This window comes from Notamacropus eugenii, chromosome 4, assembly GCF_028372415.1.
Source record: "Notamacropus eugenii isolate mMacEug1 chromosome 4, mMacEug1.pri_v2, whole genome shotgun sequence".
In the NCBI taxonomy this organism is placed as follows: domain Eukaryota; kingdom Metazoa; phylum Chordata; class Mammalia; order Diprotodontia; family Macropodidae; genus Notamacropus; species Notamacropus eugenii.
The window spans coordinates 457,166,828-457,175,315 of NC_092875.1; positions in this window are offsets into that span (position 1 = coordinate 457,166,828).

Below are 8,488 nucleotides of genomic sequence, written 5' to 3' on the forward strand. Positions count from 1 at the left end.
TAAAATCCAGCATATATGGAAGAAAGAGGGTACATAGATGGCCTCAGTGTGTTCAAGTCATAACAGTTTTGATTTAAAAGTAGAAAAGATCTTAGAGATGAACTAGTTGATTCAACAATTGTGTTGGTATTTTTGAGTCATTTCAGTTGTGTCTGACTCTCCATTGACCCCATTTGGGGTTTTCTTTGCAAGAAACGGGAATGGTATGCCATTGCCAGCTCATTTTATAAATGACCAGCGGAAGAAAACAGGGTTAAGTAGATTGTTCAAGGTCACACAGCTAGTAAGTGTCTGAGGCCAGATTTAAACTCAGGCTCTAGGACTGGCCCTCTAGCCACTACGCCACCTAGATGTCCTGACTAATTTACTGATGAAGAAACTAAAACTCAGAGGGATTAAATGACAGAATAAGAATCTGAACCAAATGTGTGTTATTTTTTTTTAAACATAACACACTGCCTATCATAGAAAGTATATCATAACAAGGCAATGGAGAATTGGCAAATGTGATTCTTGAGCTGTTATTGGCAAAGTTTGACAAATCTAGGTTATGGTACAGTTGGTGGATTTGGAATTGCTTAAATGGCTAGAATCAAAGCCAAGTTATTAATGATCCAATGTCAACATACCCTGGTGGGTAATCTCTAGTGCATTTCCTTGATAGAAGAAGAGATATATAAAGGTCCTTATTATAAAATATCAAATGATATGGTTGTAATAAAATATAAATGTGGAGACAATAAGAGCATAACTATGTACAAATGAATTCACATAGGATAATATTGGAAATAATCATCAGAGGGAAGACATTAAATTTAAAGGGGATTGGGAAAGGATTCCTGTAGAAGGTGGGATTTTACCTGGGACTTGAAAGGATCCAGGAAAGCTAGGAGGCAGAAATGAGGATGGAGAGCACTCTAGGCATGGGAGAGAGCTAGCAAAAATGCCTAGATTGAAGAGGTGAAATGCCTCATCTGAGGAATAACAAAGAGGCCAATGTTACTGGGCTAAAAAGTGTATGGAGGGTATAAGATGTATAAAAACTAGAAGGACATGGAAAAGTAGGCTATGAAGAGCTCTGAATGCCAAACACAGGGTTTCATATTTGATTTTAGGCATTATGGTAAGCCCGTAAGGTTTATTTTGTGACATGAATAGACCTGCACTTTAGGAAAATCACTTTGTTGGCTGAATAGAGGATGGACTGAAGTAGGGAGAGATTTATAATATGCAGAACAGTCAGAAATTGTCTAGGTGTGAGGAGATGAGACCCAACATCAAGGTGATGGCAATGTCAGAGGAGAGATATGTGAGTATTCAAGAGATGCTGCAAAGGTGAAATCATGTTCCAGAGTTACAATATGCTTCCTAAAATGCATTTCCTTCAACTGAACACTATACTCCAGTTGTTGTTTGAATGAGGCAGAATACAGGGGATCTATTACCTCCCTTGTGCTGGACACTGCATCATAATGCAGCCCATGATACCATTATCCTTTTCTGTTTCCTTGTTGCACTACTGACCCATATTGAACTTGCAATCCACTATTTCTCAGAGACAGTCTGACAAGGCCTCTTCCATACTATACCTGTGAAATAATTTTTAAACCAAGGAACTATTTTAATATTTGACAACCCTAATCCAGGTTTGGGCTCAAGATATCTAGAGGAATGGAAGGAGGACTAGATTTCCTATGTTCTTGTTACATTCATTTCTGTCATGAATCTTTTAAAATTATAACTCATTAGATTTGCTCATTGTTCTGTTCCATCAAAGTATTTTCAGATCCTCATATTAGCTATTCCTGCCATCTTCATCTCATTTGCAAATTTTATGACTCTCTCTAAGCCACTGATAAAATTTTTGAATAGTAACAAGGCCAAAGACAGATCCCAGAATTCTACACTAGAGATCTTTTTACAGGTTGATATTGAGCCATTAATGACTAGGCTTTGATTATTGTCATTCAAACCATTCTAAATCCATAGAACCGTACCATGATCTAAACCCATTTCTCCTTTTTGTCTACAAGGGTAGCATGAAAGACTTTGTCAAAAACTTTGCTGATTTTGATTCTTGGCAGCATTTTAAAATGCATCATTAGAATGATTTGTGAGCACTTAGGAACAGAAGCTGTGATCACCAAAAGCCAGCACAGATTCATTAGAATTGGCTAACCTCATTTTCTTTTTTGACAAGGTTGCAAGACTTATAGATCAAGCCAATGACATAGATATACTACAGCTGTATTTTTGCAAGTCATTCAATGAGTCTCTCAAGATCTCCTTGTGGATGAGATGGAGAAATATGGGCTGAATGATGGGTGAATTTTTAAAATGGTTGAACCACCTAACTCAGACACCAGGCCTTTTCCCACCAGGATTATATCTAGTACCAGACCTTCATATTCATAGGCAATATTCCCAGGACCTCCACTAGAAATATCAAAATGAATGAGAACTCAGACAACAGGCCCAAAAAGGGCCAAATGCACATATCACGTTTAGAATATCTTCTAGTTATAGTTAATAGAGGTGAGGCAAAAGAGCTTGCATCAAATTTGAGTTCATTCAGGGCTCTGAGGATTTGATCACGAAGTACTTCTTGACCCATAAGCCCAAATTAGTCGTCTGAATGTCTCAGCTTCTTTCCTGGTACTGAGAGAAAACAAATCAACATTCTAATCTTTCCTCATTGGACTTCTAAGTATATTCCTTGTAAGTAGTGCATCTCCTCTCCAATGACTAGCAAACGTCTATCTGCTCCTTCTTTAATCTTGTGATTCAGAATTATCATTTTCAAAGTTCAAGTCCTCCATTTTATGGTAACACTTTCTGTTCCTTCATTTTCACTGATAAATTTTTCACCCTCTCTATCTTGCTGTCTTGCCCTTCTATTTATTTCTCTTGAATCCTTTCTTTTTAATAAACTTCACTTTTTCTAGGGGTTCTCCTGTCCTCATGCTCTTTACTTTTCTGCATACTTTTCAGTCTAGCAGTCAATGCTCTCCATTAACTGGATTTCCAGATTTCCTATTTCCCTTTACACTTCCATTGGACCAGTCAAACTTTTCTACCTACAGTTCAGAACTTGTTATTCTATTCCCCATTCCTATAGCCTTAAATACACAGTTTATTCACCCACACCTCTTGAAACCTCTAAGATTTGCTTGTGTCACCTCATGTGCAAAGCCATTTGTGATCTGTACTTTATCCTACCTACACACTTGTGACCATTCCCTGTCTTTTCAAATAGTCTTGTGTTTACTTATTTGTATATATCCCTGAATTGAGATTAAGCTCTTTGAGGGCAGGGATTATTTTTCTTGTTTATTTCTGTCTCTCTATTGCCTAACACAGTGCTTTGTATATAATACTCATTTAATAACCATTTGTCTAATTGAATAGAGAGGTGATTAAGAGTGATATACCAATGTGTCAGGTATTCTTTAGCAGAGTTTTCCGTGGGTCTCCAGAGACCCAGGGCTATGTGACATTAGGGTTACTTGTGGGGGGAGGAGAGTATAATTGGAAAGAGACAGTAGTGTTGTTTGCATCAACAATAAAACATTTTTAAAAGACTGGAATGAGGAAGTCAAATATAAACTCAAATAATCCAATGATTCCTCCATTCATTCAAACCATATATGGAATGGAGAGTTCAGGTACCACATTACAGAGATGAAATCAACATAACAGAGCTTACCCACATGATGACAGTCTACACACACACACATACACACACACACACACACAGAGTAAATATAAAGAGAATAAGTAATAAATCCAAGATAGTTTGGGATAGAAGGCACTAGCAGTTGGTGGAATCAGCAAACTTCAAGGAGAAGCTCATACTTAAGCCATATTGTGAAGACAGCGACCTTATGAGGCAGAGGTGAGGAGGGAATATATTCTATACAGTGCTAAGGCATGGAGATGCGGGGATGGAGTGCTCTAGGTGTCCAAAAATGAAAAAGTCATTTTTGCTAGATCGCAAAGTACTGGATAAGGAGGAAAGTACAATAACACTAAAAAAAAGGAAAATGTTAGAATTATTTTGTGAAGAGTTTTAAAAGTCAAACAGGAAAATGTCTATTGATCCAATTGGTAATAGGGAGCAAGTGTAGTCTATTGAATAAAGGAATCAGATCTGCACTTAAGGAAAATCATCTTGGCATCTCTATGGACAATAGACTGGAGTGGAAAGAAACTTGAAACATGAAAACAGATTAGGAGAGCAATGACAGTCAGTCAATAAGTATTCATTTTTGATGTATTTATTTTTGCAAGGAAATCAGGGTTAAGGAACTTGCTCAGAGTCATGCAGCAAGTACAGGTCAAGTGCCTGTGACTGAGTTCAAACTCAGGTCCTCCTGACTCCAGGGCTGATGATCTAACCATTGGACCACCTAGTTGCCCCCAAGAAACATTTACTAAGTACCTCCTATGTTCCAGGCTCTATATTAATCCCTGGGGGTACAAAGAAGGACAAAAGACAGTTCATTCCCTCAAAGAGCTTTTCAATCTAATGGGGGAAGAAGTAAAAATAAACCTAAAATAAACCACTATATATGTACATACACATATATCTATATAGCTCTGTATATATGTATATAAATCAACAATATCAACACAGAAAAGATATTAGAATTAAAGAACTGGAGAGGGCTTCTTGTAAAAGGTGGGATTTTAGAGGGGACTTGAAGGAAGTTAGAGACTCCAAGAAGCAGATATGGCAAGAGGGATAATACATGACATGAGAAAAATACAGTGAATAGTTTTATAGTCAGGAAATGCGTATGCATTGTTTGAGAAAAAGCAAAGAGGTCCGTGTCACTGAATTGAAGAGTTCTGGTGGGTGGGGAGAGGTGTAAAGTATAAGAAGACTGGAAAGGTGGGGGAGGGTACACTATGAAGGTCTTGAACACCAACAAGATGATTTCTTTCAAATGATTGAGAGCTACTAAAATTATGGTGAGAGTATATATGTGTGACAGTCAGACCTATGCTTTGGGAAAATCTCAATGGTAGCTGAATGGAGGATAGGCTGGAGTAGGGAGAGTTTTATTGAAGGCAGACTCACCAGCACATTATTACAATAGTTAAGTTTTAAGAAGAAAAGGGACTCCATTTGGGTGGTGGAAGTGTCATAGGGGAGAAGGGTACATATTTGTGACATAATAAATGGAAAATTGACAAGCTTTGGGAATACATTAGATATAAGAATAGGGGGCTGAGACAGTAAGGAGTTCAAGATTTCACCTAGATTGTGAGTCTAAGTGAATGAGAGAATAGTTGTGACCTTGAAAGTAACAGGAGAATTTGGGAAGTGGAAGGGTTTGAAAGGAAAAGATTATGATTTCACTTTTGGACATATCAAGTTTAAGATGTCTGCAGGACATAAAATTTGAAAGCTCAAATAGCTACCTGTACATTTGAGAATGGAAATAAGTAGAAATGTCAGGGCTTGGTAAGTAGATGTGAAAATTATCAGCATGGAGATAGTAAAATCTGTGAGAACTGATGAGATCCCTAAGTGCAGTGGTATAAAGGGAGAAGAGAAGAATGCCCAGAACAGAGCACTGTGGGACATCTACATTTATTCATTGTCTCTTCAGTAATGATTATAAAAGGATACTGAGAATTGGTCAGATACATAGGAGGAAAATCTATACAGAAAGCCAAGAGAAAACAATGTTAGGCAAATCTACATGGAAAAGAATATTTAGAAGAAGGCGACTGACAGTGTTAGAAGCTCCAGAGAGGACACGAAGAGTGAAATTTGAGAAAAAGGTCATTGGATTTGGCAATTAGGTGGGCATTGGTAGAGAGCAGCCTGGGGCAAATGCTGAGTTTGGAAGCATGACTGGAAAAAGTTCAGAAGAGAATGAGAGGAGAGAAAGTGGAAGCAATTATTGTAGATGACTTTTTCAAGGAGTTTAGTCACAACAGGCAAAAGAGTCATAGGACAATAGTTAGTGGGAACAGAGAGATAAAGTTTATTTATTTAAATTTATTTAGGATGTAAGAGACATAGACATATTTATAGGCAGTAAGGAAGCAGCTAGAAAGCAGAGAGAAATTGAACATAAGTGAAAGAATGGGGATGATAGAATGATCAGTCTCCTGGAGGAGAAAAGATGAAGTGAGATCACTTGTGCATGTAGTGTGCTTGACTTTGGCAAGGAGAAGGGCAATCATATCATGTGAAACAGAAGTGAAGGAGGAGATGATGGCAGAATGTCTGTGAATGATTTGAGATATGGATGATATTTTCAGTAAAATATGAGGCAAAGTTCTCAGTTGAGAGGGTGTGAGGAGATTCATGTGAGTTTATGGAGAGAGGAAAAATTTGGAAGAACTGTTGTGATGAGTGAAATAGTGAGGTAAATGGGTAAGTATAAAAGGATTGGCTAGCAGCAATGAGGGCCCAATTAAGGTGATATTAGATAAATTTGTAGTGAATCCAGTCAGGAGGGTTATGAAATATTCTCTATCTTCTTTCAGAAGCACGTTCATAGGATTTTGGACATGTAGAATTTGAGATTTCTTCAGGACATCCAATTTGAAATAATTAATAGGTTAGATGAGGAACAAAATCTCAGGGTAAGAGACTAGGACTGGACATAAAGATGAATTATTTATATGTATAGAAATGAAAAAAAAAATAGGGAAATTTGGCCTGGGAGAGAGGGGTAATATGATATTGATCTTTAGAATTTCCTGTGGAAGACAGAGTACAATGGTATTGTTTCATTATTGTGGGTTGAACAGAAATTAATAAGAATAAATTTCAGAGAAATATATTTTATCTCGCTATAAAGAAAGTCATCCTAAGCGTTAGAGATTACCCAAAGTGGAGTGAGTTGTCTTAAGAAGAAATGAATTCACTACTGTATCTCTTTGAGCAGATGCTGAATAGTCCCTTTTTGGGGACATTATTGTGGCAGGAACAATAAAACTTTAATTTTAGCAATGTTTTCCATAATGTATGATTACTGTAGTTTTTATGACCTATTTTTATTCTGTATATAAGCATATGGTTTTGCTTCCTAAAATTTGATACTTTAAGTGCTTATTTTCTTCCTTAAGGAAGTATTTTATTGCTTGCTATGGAAAATATTCATATATATTCATCTACACAAATATACAAATATAGAATATGCATATGTGACAAGTTTTACATAGAAAATGTATACATATTTATACATAAGTTTTTAATACATAAGACTTTTATTTCCTTGTTATAGTCTTTGTGTAAGGGAAGTTCATTCCCTCTCCCTTTCCTTTATAAAGCTTAGTTAATATCCCACATATAGTATCACAAAGAGAAAAAGCAAAACAAAACATAAGCACCTCAACTTTTCTCATTTTTTGCTTAAGAAAACAGTTTCAGGGTGCACCCCTCATACCCACTGGAGGCAGACAACTGCCTTGAGCTCAAAAGTCAAGTAATTGATTGAAGGAATGAGTAAAAAGAGGAGAAAAAAATCAGAATATAGAATCTTACTTTCGTGACAAGGAAGACTAAAACATACAATCAGAATGAGACAACAAAGTCAAATTTCTTGCATCCAAAGCCTCCAAGAAAAATATGAGTTAGTCTAAGGTCACGGAAGAGCTCAAAAAGGATTTTGACAGTCCAGTAAGTAGAGGAAAAAGTGAGAAGAGAAATGAAACCAATGCAAGAAAATCATGAAAAACAAGGCAACAGCTTGCTAAAGGGGACCCAAAAAGTGCTGAGGAAAATAATACCTTAAAAATGGACTAACCCAAATGGCAAAAGAGATCCAAAAAGTCAATGAGGAGAATTTCTTAATGGAAATGGTGGTCCAAAGTTTTATTGAAGAAAATAATTCCTTCAGAATTGGAATGGAGTAGATGGAAGCTAATGACTTCATGAAAAACCAAGATATTATCAAACAAATCAAAAAGAATGAAAAAAAGCAGACAATTTGAAATATCTGATTGGAAAAAAAAACTGACCTGAAAAATAGATCCAGGAGAAACAACTTAAAAAATATTGGACTACCTGAAAGTCATGATCAAAAAAAGAGCCTAGACAGCATCTTTCAAGAAATCACCAAGGACAACTGTCCTGATAATCTAGAACCAGAGAGTAAAATTGATATTGAAAGAATATACCAATCCCCTCCTGAAAGAGATCCCCAAAGGAAAACTCCTAGGAATATTGCAGGTATATTCCAGAGCTCCGAGGTCAAAGAGAAAATATTGCAAGCAGCCAGAAAGAAACAATTCCAGTACCGTGGGAACACAATCAGGATAACACAAGATCTACATTAAGGGACTGGAGGGCTTGAAATATGATATCCCAGAGGTCAAAGAAGCTAGGATTAAAACCAAGAATCACCTATCCAGCAAAACTGAGCATAATACTTCAGGGGAAAAAATGGTCATTCAATGAAATAGACAATTTTCAAGCATTCTTGATGAAAAGACCAGAGCTGAATAGAAAACTTGATTTTCA